This window comes from Panicum virgatum, chromosome 5N, assembly GCF_016808335.1.
Source record: "Panicum virgatum strain AP13 chromosome 5N, P.virgatum_v5, whole genome shotgun sequence".
NCBI classification, from domain to species: Eukaryota; Viridiplantae; Streptophyta; class Magnoliopsida; order Poales; family Poaceae; genus Panicum; species Panicum virgatum.
Window position 1 is genome coordinate 52,700,722 of NC_053149.1, and position 15,357 is coordinate 52,716,078.

Here is a 15,357-nt window from a genome sequence, read left to right on the forward strand (position 1 = left end):
ATTAAATATAGATTTATCACAAGACTAATTACAGATCTCGTCTGTAAACTACGAGACGAATCTGACGAGCCTAATTAATTCATCATTAAAGCATGTTTACTATAGCAATTTAGTGTCTAATCACGTCCTAATTAGACTCATTAAATTCGTCTCGTAATTTACAGTCTATTTTGTGTAATGTGATTTATTTTTTGACTATATTTTATACACTATACAAACGATTTATAAAAAAAATATAATTTTACATTTTGGGATCTAAACCAGGCTTTTGTTCGGATGGCATGCATCCCCACAGCATTTCGAACGTCAGCAGTTGAACGGCCCAATCACGCAGTCACGCACGCTCTAGCCAGTGACAGACGCGGGTCTCGCGGTGAAGTCAAGAGAGAGCGTAGCGACAGCGACGCGCACCATTCGTCATCGATGACAAAATGGGATCGCGGTATGTCTCACGTGTCATATGTTCCCCCAGCTCAGGTAAGGGTACGTTTGGGTGCACCCAAATTAGTTTTATTTTTATTACCAATTCATGCTTTTAAAAGCTAGATATTTTAAATAAGCCAGCTTTTAGTCCAGCTTATTATTTAACGATCCAGGGAGAGGCAAGCTTTTTATGACCTGAGTGGATCTGGACGCAAACGTGGCCTGAGGTGCCCAGCTGGTGAGGTTTGGTGGCAGCGGCCCGACGTTGAAGATAAACACCGTGTTTGGCAGGCTGGAGCTGGAGGCTGGAGTTGGAGTAGTGTGAGAGAAAAACACTGTTACCTGACTGGTGGCTGGAGACTGGAGCTGGAGTAATGTGAGAGAGAGTTACTGTAGGGCTGGAGGCTCAATCCACCAGCCGAACAGGGTGAAAGAATGCCTTTTGCACGGTTGGTGCGCAGCATTATGCCATTGCTTTGTTCCTCCGGTACTAGAATACGACGTAGGTGCTGACACGCAAATGATACTTTCTATCTTAATTTGGAGAACCTTTGGAACACTTTTGGCGTCTCTAGGTGGCTCTCATTGTTGCCTCGTGCGCATGGGAAAAGATGTGAACCACCTAAAGAGATAGGCACATAAAATGCCAAATAAAGCACTTCAGTTAAAATTGAAAAATACAAAAAATGCAAATAAAACTTTATTTTTACAAAGGAGGTAGAATTTGTAAACTTACTTAATATTTTACAGAATCTATTGGAAATGGTCTAATTTGTAGTGGAGGTGAGAAGTAAAAAAACTAAATTACAAAAATATATAAATGAAAAATATCACTACCAGACCACTCCTTGAACAATATAGCAAGCCTTTCTAGACTGGGCAAAAAGAGCCCGACTATTGGACAGCATGCCGGTTGGACTCAACGCAACAATAGCGCGGCCCAATACATATGAGAGACATTGGGCCAGTTTGGCATGGCTCTGGATCTAATATGTAGTGGAGGTGAGAAGTAAAAAAACTAGATTACAAAAATATATAAATGAAAAATATCACTACCAGGCCACTCCATGAACAATATAGCAGGCCTTTCTAGACTAGGTAAAAAAAAGTCAAACTGTTGGACAGCACACCGGTTGGACTCAACGCAACAATAGTGCGGCCCAATACATATGAGAGACATTTGACCAGTTTGGCATGGCTCTGGAGCTCAGCTCCACCAACTCCAAATAATTTTGTAGACAGACATCCCAACTCCAAAACCTTATGAAGCTTCAAAACTCTGAGGCTGTAGTTCAAATTGGCTTGGAGTTTTTGAGCATCTCTTTTGCAACTCTAGGAAACTCGAATATAAACCTAGCGTGAAGTTGCAGGTAATTACCCACCATTGCCACCCTTTAAAAAATACGGTTTGTTCTTTTCTTTCTCCCCTCGCGCCTCCTGTCCCGAGCGCGCCTCCTCTCCCTGACCGCTGCTGCTGCCCTCGCCTCCCTCCCCACCGGTCCCGCCCTCCCCTCCCTCCCCGCCAGCCTTGCCATCCCTGCCATCCCCGCGGGCCCCGAAGGCCACGGCTGCCCCCCACCCGCTTCATGCTGCCTCGCACCTGCCAGCTGTACTGCGACTCGCTATCGAACTCGAACACGAATCGTGGTTGAAACGAACTGGGTTCCCGAAAGGACAACCCAACTCCCTGTATCCTAGTGATAGTCCCTGGATCAATAGCTATCACATACAAAACTCATTTCAATTATATGGATTTATTTATTACATAATCCAAAGAATTGTCGTACGAGTTTACAAGTATGAGCCTCCTTGGGCTAAAGGGAAAACAAACAGAAAGCAAAAAAAGGAAGCTAAGCTTCTGGACCATCCTTCACGAACACTTCTCCTCCACAGGCAACCTTGCGCGTAGCATGAGCCGTCCATAGTTTTTCTTTTCTTCGGGCTCGATCTTCAGGTCAGATACCAGCTGGTACGCCGAGTCCATAGCCTCGTTCCTCATCGTAGGGCTTGGTCTCCACGTCGGGTCCTGTTTCTATCAGACTATCCCCAAGGATGGGATAGGTTCATGTCACCATCCGTAAGCAAGCTTTAAGTGAATGCAAAGGTACGTAAGTATCCAAGGAATGGAGCTGAGGTTTTCCTAAGCAAGCAGTACAAGTAATACGAGTTTATCATCCAGTTCCTCCAGACTCGGGCCATTCCGGCACCTCAGACTCTCGGTCTACTCACACCTTCGGACTAAGCCTAAACTACCTAGGGCAGTGCGAGAACTCCCACTCCTCGCACCTCAGCTGCTATCCGAGCAAGCAGATAAACTAGAGGGAGGTAGAAATCAAATAACACTACTCTAGTTAGTGAAGCCAAATTGAGAGTCGTACAAGACCATGTACGCAACTATACATATAGTTTTACACACTGCAGGGGGTAGTACACTTGGACCCACTCACCACGAGGATAGCCGGCAGCAACTCCGACTAACTCCGAAGCACCGGTCTACTGACAGGAAACTAACGGCTACGGCCACCATCCTGCTTTCCCGGGTCTGGGTACGGTCTCCTCGGGAGGCCGTCCCGGGACTGTGAAGCCTCTCCCTGCTGTGTCGGGGCTCACGAGAACCAGCACACCTTCACGCCAAAAATGACCCTCCCCATACACTGATCTTTATCCTCCTGTAAGCTTGGTGCCGCGCGTAGCTAGCTCGGACCGGATCCTTCCTCATAATGGATAAGTGGTGTGCACGCAGACAAAAGTTCCGTCACCAGGTCCAGCTAACTCGGTCCTTACTTGCCGAAACGAGCATCTTCGTCACAAGTACGTCTCCGCCGCAATGGTCCCATTACATGTATCACCTCTTTACGCCCCCTACTCTCTCTGATCCCGAAGGATCGAATCCCCAGAGGGATTCTCTCGTACCCGCCATAGGTACTCGCAGGACACGCCCAACACACGTCCCCAACCCCTAATCAACGATTGGGTTAGTTCGCTCGCTCTCGCGGTATAACCCTAATCACCAACTCTTCACAGCTGGATCACCACTCATGCCAAGACTAGCATCCCACCAACCCACAAAACACTTTATGCAAAGCAGTAACCAAGCATCTCATTTAACCGACAATGAGATATAGGATTCAAGGAGTGCAGCTAAATTAAGTGGCTATGCAGGTTCATATCACCATAACGAAAAAAGTAAAGCGAGAGCATCATCTAGCAAGCGATGCCTAATCGGTTCTCAAATCATAGATGGGCGTGAACCTGGCAGTCCTCCGCAGTCTTCTCGGATCTCCAGGGCTTTTGGTTGTTCGGGTAGTCTTCCTGGGTTTTCTGGGCATCGAAGAAATCCTCCGGGGTCTTCTGGTTGTTCGGGTCATTGGTCAACTCTTTCTTGTGGGGACCTAATCGTAGATACGTATAAATATAAGGGCTAAAGTGCAAAAATGCACTAAACTGCTCAAACAAGATCCAATACTCAGACAAGACCTATTCTATCGGGTATTTCATGATTTTAGAAGATTTATGAAATTTATTTCATATTTTTCGGAGGTCCCATTGATTTATTATGAATTTTCAAAGATCAAACCATTTTTTAAAAATAATAAAGGATTATCAAAAATAGAAAATCATACGGGTGACACGTGGTGGCTCCTGGTTGCGCCACGTGTCATGCTAACATCAGCATGGCTTCATCCCGAGGTCGACGTCAGCACTAGACCCTGCTGACATAAGCATTGACAAAGTCAACGTTGACCATTGACCGGTCAACAGGTTAGAGTTGGGGTCCACGGTCTGAGGGGCCCACCGGTCAATCAAATAGAGAGACTTTCACATGGGTCCCATGTGTTGGGCTTCACCGCAAAAAGGGAAAAGGCATTGGGCTGGTGGGCTTAAACGGGCTGAAAAAGAGGCCGCGCTTTTTTCTTTTTTATATTTTTTTAAAATAAAAATTTCAAAAATATATGTCCGTTTTGAAATATTTCAAAAATACCCCCCGGTCGCCCCCCCATAGGACGACAGACCTTAAGTGTAATTTTTTTTCTTCAAATTCGCAATAAGGTCCCTGGAAAAAAAGGCCCTGTCGCCCCCCCCCCCAACGGGCGACAGGGGCCTGTCGCCCACCCCTGGGGCGACAGGGGCCTGTATATTCTCTAGCCGCCATTCCCTTTGTCATTTGAGCCTGCCATATGCCGACATTCCCTTTGTCATTTGAGCATAAAAATTCAGGAAAAAAGAGAGGGGTGAGAAGAAGAAAAACGGCGAAGCTCTGCCGAATTGCGTACTTTTTGAAATGGTGGAAGGGCACTGCTATTGAGTCACGTATGTCTGGGCAAAGAATGCCACATTTGGGAAACCCGTGATCGCCGTGCTGAGCAGTGGCAACCTGTGATCTCGTACTCGCAGCTAGATACACTATGGTTCCTATTTTGAGCTATTCGAGCGTGTAGTCGTCATCATCGTCGGTAGGATCTCGGCCGCTAACTCCTACCGCACCTAACTTGTCCTTCATTAAATCACGGGAAAAAATCGCAAGAACTTCCCTTATTTCACGAGCATTATGGAACCCACAAACATAATAAGTTCACATCAATAGTATCTATAGAAACAAATGACAAGTAAACTACCACAATCATAAACATCGGATACAAATAAGCGGTCCACAGCTATCTCATTACAAATAAACATCAGAGATACAAACATCAGATACATCTAACCACCCCTAGGGCGTCGGACCCTCTTAGCCCTCTACTGGGCACGGACATGGCCCTCGGAGTAGGTGAGAACATCCAGAGACCTCACCTGTCGCTCAGGACGCGCAAGGGGCTGTGGTGTCTGCTGCTGAGAGATCCCAAGTGGTGCTCCTCCTAGATGTGAATACCCCAAGACATCGGGGTAACCTTGCGCGGCAGGCTCTTCTGGACTCAAGCTGTCGAAGTCGTCTAAGGTGAAGGTCTCGTTATCTGGTCGAAAGGAGGAAGAAGAAGGTCCGGCGCCCGCATGGGGGTAGAATCCTACGCAAAAAATGTGGATGTTAGCGTACGCTCGTATATTTTGTCATGACATGTAGAAACCGAAATACGAAACATAAACTAACCTGTGTAGGCCGGTATCTGTGGCCCCGGTACCATCCCTGGATACGGTCCGCCAACTGGTGCTGTCCCTCTAAACATTCCAGTATGGCCGAACGCAGTAGCTGGATCGTATCCTGTATGTGATATTAGTAAATATGTAGGAACACTTGATGTAATTTTAAAGAGATATGTACGTTACCTGCACTTGGGAAGAACTGCGACGTCGGCCCGTGCATGGTCGACGGACACGGGAACGACGACGAGGCCTGAGACGACCCGTGGCTGTCTTCGTACTGCACACGGCTTCCGAAGTTGTGCACTACCTGACGCAACTGATCACGCTGCCTCGACCATGCCTCTATCTGCTCAAACTGGATCATTGGGGATCCGGCACGTACCCTCGTCAAATAAGTCGAGCAGTCCGTCTCCATCATGTTGCAAAGCCGAAGCTGCATCAATTCAGTAAAGGTATAGTTACAAACACATGAATTATCTTATGAATATGATTATATATTTATATATATATGCAAATATGATCAAGAGACTCATCGCGCCAGCTAGTGCCTCCACGTGGTGCCGGCCATAGCCATCCTGAGGCCTCGCCTGGTGTGGCTGCGGGTGAGTGTCAACAAAAACCAGACGAGCCCGAGTCCGGGGTAAGTACCAGGTGAGGTAAGCCCTAAAGGAGCTGTCTGTGTGTGGTCCTGTTGGATGGACCAAGTGCTCGTCTGCCTGTTCCCATTGGTCCACCCACGGTTGGATCTTGGTGAGCCAATCATCAGAGCATGGCAAGCCACTCCTTGACAACCTACAAAGTGGACCACGAAGAATCGTTAGATTTGACACGAATGTATGAGCCAAGTTCATTCATAATTATCTGTGGTCCTGGCGACTGACACGCTCCAACGCGGTGGGCATCCTGCCAAGATAGCGTTCCCATGTGTCTTCATGCAGCCGTCGCAGAGTCCACGGTAAGTGGCTGCAAGTACCGCCTCACCCCAGCTGTAGGGCGGTACGTCCTCGTCCCCATTCGCAATCTCCCGCGCATATGGAAGGAGAATCCTATCGACCGAGTTGCCATGAGTGTTGTTGAACATAATGTAACCAAACAACCAAAGTAAGTACGCCTCCAGCGATCTGGTCACACTGTACTCGTCTGCATCCGCAGCCAACAGGGCAGGCTACATAAACAATTAAGATTAATGGTTTCAATTGTCAATGGAACATTTGAATTGTAACAATTAAATTTATATATAGAATGAATACGTATTGTAAACTGTAGGAACCAGGTCTTCGAAGGACCTGCTGCTCGCGGGTGCGGGTTGATCGGACTTGCTTCCTCCACGCGGTCAACCAGGGCAAAACGGGCCTCCAGCTCATCCTTCCACGAGGCCGCCACCACACGCGGACCTACAGCCTCCCCGACGATAGGGAGGCCGAGGAGGTAGGCCACGTCCTGCAGCGTAGGAGTCATCTCCCCACACGGGAGGTGGAACGTGTGTGTCTCCGGCCTCCATCTGTCAACGAGCGCCGTCAGGAGGGATCGGTCGAGCTGAATAGGCCCAACCTCGACAAGACGGCTCAGAGTCAGTAGACCGGCCTCACGTAACCTGAAAATAAACAAAAATGTCGAAACAAAGGAATACCGACGAATACATAAGTGATAAACAATAATATTTCATTACATACCGGTCACACCAATCGTGGTGTATAGAGATCGCCTCCCCGGGTGGACGAGGACGTAGCACCTCTAGGGCTCGGTGCTCAACAGCTGCAAAGTAAGACCTGTGGCTCGAGTCGATCACTAGGTCTAGCAAGGAGTCCATCTCCATACCTGCATTCAAAAATATATGAGAACACATAGGTAAATATATATTTCATACAAACTGGACACATAGGTACAATAATAGTTCATTACATACCTGCAATATTTCATTACTACATATTAAAATAATGAAATACAATTGTGGATCATGACACCGAATGCCTTCCACGAGCAATTCTCGCCGATGCTCATCTGAACGTAGGAGGTGCTCCATCTCTGGGATTTCCGGAAGGACCGACGTCAGCAGCATCGTGAAGTGCATTCTGAGGACACTTCTTGTAGTTGTGACCCAATGCTCCACATTGGCTGCAACGCTTTTGTGCCTTGCTTGCTTCCGACTCGCCCATACCATTCCAAATACGACGTGTCTGACGACGGCCTTTGCCTTTCTTAGTGGCTGGATCAGGAATAAACATCTTATTCTCATTATCCTGAGTGAAAGGCCCCACAATTCCAATCCCGTATACCTCATGTCCCCAGGTGGATACAGCTGCTTCCTTGCTGAAGTACGGTGAAACAAATACTTTTGGCTGCAACGCAGACTCTGCACATGCCGCAATGAGATGGGAGCATGGCAAATGAAATAACTTAGGCTTCATGCAGGAGCAGAAGGCTTTGCCATCAATTGTAATCAAACTCTCATGTACCACCCTATCTCTACGGATACCACGACCACTTCTATCCTTGCATAGAACCTCAAATCTATGCTCCATTGTACCTGTCGATATGACGCGGTGCAGTTTGGCCTTTTCAATCTTCTCTTGCATATATTGTGTCACTCTTTTGCAAAACTGAATTTGGGGGTTGCTGATGTTTATGCTTGCAGCCGTGTAACGCTCTCTGAAATACTTCATGCACCCATACATGATGAACTCAATAATTCCCACAGGAGGAAAGGCACGACAAGAACGCATAACCATATTGAAACACTCTGCATGGTTCGTTGTCTGAATACCATATCGTATTCTGTTGGTATCATAAAGGAATGACCATTTCTCCTTAGGTGCACCTCGAATCCAGTGTGAAAATGGCTTCTCAATTGAATCCCTAGCCTCTGCAGCCTGACTCGTGCCTGCTCCTGATGCCCTTTTCTTCACTAGCTCTGCAGTCAACTGATTAAGCATCTGCCATAATGCATTGAATTTTCTCTGTTGATTTTGGGTGCACAACCTCTTAAACAGGTTCTTAAGATCCTTGTTCTTGAAGTGCTCATAGAAATTTGCACCCATATGCCTAATGCACCACCTGTTTTGGACATCGGGCCACAATGGAGGCATTGTCGCAGTTCCACGTTGCAATTTCAGTATTGATTGCAGGATACCTGCATACCAATCACTAATAAGGCACACATCTGGGCGTGCAGCAACAACATGAATCTTCACTCGTTCAAGGAACCAATACCAACTGTCTATGTTCTCATTCTCAACAAATGCAAATGCGAGCGGAACTATTTGGTTGTTGCAATCTACACCGATTGCGGTGAGTATCTGACCTTTATACATTCCAGTCAAAAATGTGCCATCAATGCAGATCACCGGAAGACAAAACTGAAATGCTCTAACACAAGCACCTATGCAAAAGAAGGCTCGTTGCATAATTCTTTGTCCCCTAGTCACGGCTGGTACGAGGTATGTGTCATAAAAGCTTCCAGGATTTCTAGCAGCAACCTGGGATAACATACGAGGTAGGTTATCATATGATGCCTCGTATGTGCCGAACCGCATCTCGAACACCCTTTGTTTAGCCCTCCATGCCTTCAAATAACTGGTGGTGTACTGGTAAGTCTGCTCAATGTGTCGAACAATCATTTTTGACTCATAATTAAGGTTGTCCATAATAAACCCATACATTTGCTTTGCAACAAAGTTGCATGATATATTGCGATGCGAGGGAAGAACTTCTGACAGCAAACAAGTGTGCTCTGTGACAATGGAACATTTCCAGTTGGACTTCCATTTTCCCTTGAATGCATGTACTCGCCATGGACATCCATCATTCACACACTTCACCTCATATTCTTTACTGCCAGACTTTACGACTCTGAATTCTCGTTTCAATGATATTGCCCATAGTCTCACATCATCTTTTAGGACTTCAATGTTTGGATATGTTGCACCTTGCGCTACCTCATTCCCTCTGTACTCCCACTCCTGATTTCGTACATCTTCTGCGACATGACTGTCAAAACCATGCTCCTTCTACTCTTTTGGCAATGAGTACTGCTCGTCATCAGATGAGCCCTCATATTCTACCATCTCTATTGCGGTTTGATCTTCTGCCTCCATCTCGTCCACAATGCTATGTATCCTCTCTCCCTCATCAGCAAGGCCCTGTGGTCCCATGTTTTGGTTCTCTGACTCTTCTTACTCATCTTGCTCAACATAATTGGTCTCTCTTCGAATACTCGGAGTTCCTTGATCTGCACAATGTTGGATTTCATTTTGTGTCTTCTCCCGGATTTGAACAATAATGGCCAGAGACCACCCACGCTCTAGAGCTGCTTGCATGTACTTCTGCCAGTCATCAGTGCTGTGTATCATCATCAATTCCCATAATTCACTTTCTACCTCCCAATTAACAATAGACTGGACAGTGATCACATGTGTCAACGGATCAACATGGAACCCACGCTGCAGCCACTTACATATGGAACCAAAACTCCTTTCCAGAGATTTATCTATGCCGCTAGATGTGCGCTTAAAGGCAGAAAGATCTACTCCATTTGGCCCATACATAACATTGTATTCACCATAAAATACTTGAAACTGCATCTTGCTCGACATATCTGTATATCACATAATACTTATCGAGTTATACTCTTTACTTCACTATCTTATTCAATAATCCGTAAAAACTAAGTATGAAATTCAACTACAACATATAAGTATTCATAACTACGTGATGACACTCAAATTCTATACTGCATATGCCAAATTTTATTCTAAATCATAATTAATTTATAAACACGTCTCTAATAGTACTGCAATTGTAATAATAAATGCGTAGAACTAATTTTCTAAACTAATTTACTACTACATAACTACAAACTAAAATATCATTGAACTCCTACTTAAATGGTTCTACTATAGCACTAATTAAATTAAATTACTCACCCCTACTTAAATTACTCATATTTAAATACGTAGTACTTAAATATAACAATATATAAACTAAATGTACTAACCTGCAGATCACAAGTGTTGAATCCGGCAGGGCTTCACCGCTTTACTTCTCCTGACTCCTCTCTTTTTTTCTGGATTTTTGGTGGAATTTTCGGGCTCAAATGAGGAGGGAAGGGGAGGGTTGGAGCTTTTATAGGGGGGATATCCCGGTCGCCCGAGGGGGGGGGGGGGCGACAGGCCCCCCTGCCGCGCCCGTGGGCTGGGCCCAGCGGTCGCCCGTGGGGGGACGACAGGGTCTTTTTTTCCAGGGACCTCATTGCGAATTTGAAGAAAAAAAAATTACACTTATGGCCTGTCGCCCTATGGGGGCGACCGGGGGGGTATTTTTGAAATATTTCAAAACGGACATATATTTTTGAAATTTTTATTTTAAAAAATATAAAAAAGAAAAAGGGCAAAGAGGCCGGTCCAAGGTTTTGTGAGTTTGGGCTGAAATCGGCCCAATCCGGTTCTTCCCCTCTTCTCTCCTTTTTCTCCTACTTCTTCCTCTTTTTCTCTCACTGACAAGGCTACCCCACATGTCAGTCCTCTCCTTCCCCTCTCTGATACACAGGGTCCGCGTGTCAGGATTTCCCTCCTCCTCCTATCTCTCTGGATGCTGGGCTCGCCTCGGGGCGCCAGTGCGCCCGCCCGTCCTCTGACAAGCGGGGCCCGCTCGTTAGTGGCTCACGTGATCCTGTTTGGCCGTCGGGGATCCGTGCGGCCCGGGCGTGTGTGGCCGGGCGCATGCCTGTATGTGCAAGAGCAGAGCAGGGAGACGATGAGCGACGGCGGGCGGCAGCGAAGCAGCCTCCCGACGGTGGGGCAGCGATTCTGGTGAGGTGTCGGCGGCTGAGGCATCGACGGTGGCCCGGCGAGGCGGTCCAGTGGTAAAGGCTAGGTTTTTGGCCACTGGATGCGACCGTGGAGCGGCGGAGCAGTGCGTAGGCGGCGGCACGGCGGTCGGGGACATCTTGGTGAGGCGGCGGCGGCGTCTCTCCCTCTAGGCAGTGGCGGCGTCCCTCCTTTATCTTCTGGCGGCGGCAGCTTCTCTCTTCTCTTCTCCTTCTCTATTTCCCCAATCCCTTTGTTCTCCGACGAGGCGGTGATGGCTTGTCGACGGCGACGGCGGTGGCCCCTTCCTCTGGCAGCTATTGGGCGGAGCTGGGGCTCGGTGGGCACGTGCCAAGGCCAAAGGCTCGGCCTTGGCCCGGCGGCGTGCCCCTACGTGCACGCGCACCCGAGCACCGGCTTGGCGGAGCGCGGCGGTGGCAAAAAATTGAGCAGAGCGGCGTCAAGAGGTAGGGGAAAAGGTACAAGGGCAGCTGTCAAACGGGCCCGGGCGGAAACCTTCGGCCATCCCATTTCGGAGGTTGCGATCCTCTCAACACACTGAATCTTTGTTTTCCCCTGGTGCATGTGCACTCGGCTTAACGTGGCTTCGCCCCATTGCGTGCATACCCTGGGACATATGAAGAGATTGATCTAGTAAAAAACTCAAAAATGCAATACCCTGTCTAGATTTAGCGCTAAGACCGAAAAACTTTGAGGTCCAGGTAATTCGTTCTTTCTTTCTTTCCTTTCTGAAACAGAGGCATCAATGCCCTGTCGGTCTGTCCCATTCTCATTAAGCGAGACAAATTCAGCATTCACAGCACGGTATTTTTGTTTTTCAAGCTTTCTGACAGGGATGAAGATGCTGAAATTTGACATGAGTTTATGAATCCCCTATCCAACATGTACGCAGATTGAGCAATTCATAGGGTGCCAAATGTTGGAAGATCAGCTTTTTTATTTGAAACTGTTGGAAGATCAGATTGTGCACGCAGGGATTCTGACACTGACATCGTCACTCTTCTGAGGAGATCTCGAGGAAAATCTTGGATGGTCAATTCCTGCTTCGACGGACACGAGTTTATTGTACATTCTTGGCCCAAACTTGTTTTGTGGATCTTGCAAACTGTTCTGTTCCACTTGACGAGAGGAACAAATAAGCAATTAAGCATCTCAAGAGCAGGGAGACGGCCCACTCCACTACGGTCAGCCCGGTACGCACCCTTGCGTTGCGTGCCAAACGCCACTGTCGGCCCGGTACGCCGGGAAAAGGTTGCAGCGTGGGCCGTAGGCCATAACTTGTGGTCTGCCGTGGCCCGTGAGGGCGCGAAATCACAAGGCCTGGCTAAGGTCTGCTGTAAATCAAAGTTGTGGCTGTGCCATCTTTTAAAGTCAAGTTTGGACGAGATATTTTATAATATTATATATCATCATATTGTATACATGTGTGATTTTTTTTGTAAATTAGAAGATTTTTTGTCATGGTTTGTTCGAGTTTTCACAAAGATTGTGGTTTCCATCAGACATGTTTGCTTTTTTTAAAAGACATCTTAAAGGTGTCTCATATCCAATGTTAATCCCAAGTTTAAGGTGAACGGTCGGTCACCGACCATTTAGCAAATAGTCAGAACACATGGCAGTTTAAACGGTCGAAACAGCTTTACACGGCTAATCAGTCTGTACGGCTACCCATCAAGTAAAGTTTATACACCATGTAAACGGTGTAAATGGCCGTGTATGCGAACAGTGCTATATATTATTCATATTAAGGATTGGTGGTATAGAACAAGAACAATTTGATAGAAAATAATATAAAAAATTAAATAAGAGTTCTCTCGACGTCTTTTTCATTCGATCGTTCGTCGTTCACCGGAGCTTGTGGAAATGATCTGATGCTCTAGCCTAAGAGAGGGAAATGGTGAATTAGGCAACTTAAAATCTTAACCTACGGCTCCAACTAGTTTGCACAAAACTTAAACTAAAATACGCCATTTAAATGTGCAACTAACGGTTCTTCTAGTGTCACTACTACAATTCTGGATTTTGCGAGGCACTTGAAAAAAGCCTATGAGGCGTACACAAAAAGAAAATGGCTCTGTTAATGCCTAGCATTAATAGAGGCGTTCATTTCCTATTAAGTAAGGTGGTTACGAAAACCACCTCAGAAAATCGATTAACTGAGGCGTTTACGTTATACATGTCCGCCTCAGTAAATACTTCTATTTTCTGAGGCGTTTGTGTTATACATATCCGCCTCAGTAAATTGGTCGTGCCCAATAATAATAATCCAAAAAGCCCGGTTCACCAAACCCTAACCTTTTCTCTCAGCTCACTCTTTACTATTTTCCTCACTCCAGCGCCGCTCTCTCTCCTCCCTCCATCCCGTCACGGCGTGCCCTCTCCCGCACACTCTGGCGCGCCCTCTCCCTCACGGCGCAGTTGGAGGGGCGGCCGCACAGGGGGCGGCCGGATCCGGGGGCGCCGGGCCCGGATCCGTTGGAGAGGCGCATCCGGCGGCCGCGCGCGTCCCGGAGCTGCCGCGTGGAGCGGGCGGCCATCGGAGCGGCGGCGGCCATTGGCGTGGCGGAGGCCATCGGCCCGGCGGCTCTCGTCCGAATCTTGCAGCGGCGGCGGACCGCGGGCTGCGGCACGTCCTGGTGGACCCCGAGCGGCGAGGTAGCGCGGCGGGCGGCCGGCTGGCCGCTCAGATGGGCTCGCCGAGCTCGTCTATTTTTTTATTTTGTTTTTTTATTAACAGAGGTGAAAAAAAACGCCTTTGAAAATGATGTATTAACACTGACTATAGCCCTGAGCCGTTTCCAAAAAAATGCCTTTGAAAATAAATATGCACGTCTCTGAAAATAAAAAATATAGTAGTGTGTGAAACTCTCATCCCAAAAGAGTTTAGCAACCTATAGCTAATTCTATTAAGATACTACTCTATGAAAGTAAAGGCACACAAAGAAGACTAATATGAAATGCGGAAACGTAAAGGCGGGATGAGAGGAAGCAAATTCTCGACACGAAGATTTATCCCGTGATTCGGTTAGCCACAAAGGCACACCTACATCCACGTTGTCAAAGCACTCACGAAGAGTATCGCTTCACGGCAATCAAGTCTCTTCCGTGAACACAATCACGGTCATCTTAATCCCGTTTTTCACTAAGGAGCTTCACCAAGAAAGGTGGGGGTCTCCACGTCCCCTGCACAAAGTTGTCGACGCCGCTTCACACCAAGTTGGAGGGTCGTTGATTTTGCCGACGAACTAACAAGGCTCCAAGGGGTCGGCGCACCGAGATCTTCTTGTGGTTCACTCTAGAACCAGCTCACAAGGTACAACACCTTGCTATCTCACTCACTAAAGATCTAGCTTAGCACTAACACTCTCAAGAAGGTGCTAAGGACTAAAGATATGATCACTAAGCTCTTGGATGGCTTGGAGATGTTTTTGGGTGTGCGTGTGTGATGATTCTAAACTCCAGCAACCTTGAAATGTCCGGAGGATGGCATATATATAGCCCACCAAGTCCATAGAGCCGTTTGTAGCCGTTGGCCCTTTTCCTGCGATGGCACCGGTTAGACCGGTGGTGGGGCACCCGTGTAACCGGTCACTCAAGGCTCTGAACTATCTGTTGGCCTTCCTGACATACTGACGTAGTAGTCACCGGTTAGACCAGTGCATTGCACCGATGCTCTTCGATTCAATCGGTGCTGAAAGATTCTGCTCTTATTCTCCTGCAGCGCTGACGTCATTGCACCGATGATTTGCTCCGGTGCACCGTCGGTTCAACCGGTGCTGAAGACTTGCTTTCTGGCCACTTGACATGCTCTTTGGTCAATAGTATGGTGCTTAGACCGGTGTTTCATCTTGGGGCCGTCGGTGTAACTGGTGCTACTGAGATTTTTGACTTAGCCTTCATGTGCTCTATCCAATGCGCCGATACCTGTGCTTCGTCACCGGTTAAACCCGTGCAACTAACTTTGCATCCACTTGTCCAATTTGTCGCTGCGGTTATTTGGACACTCCATAAATATTCTATCTCTACTTTT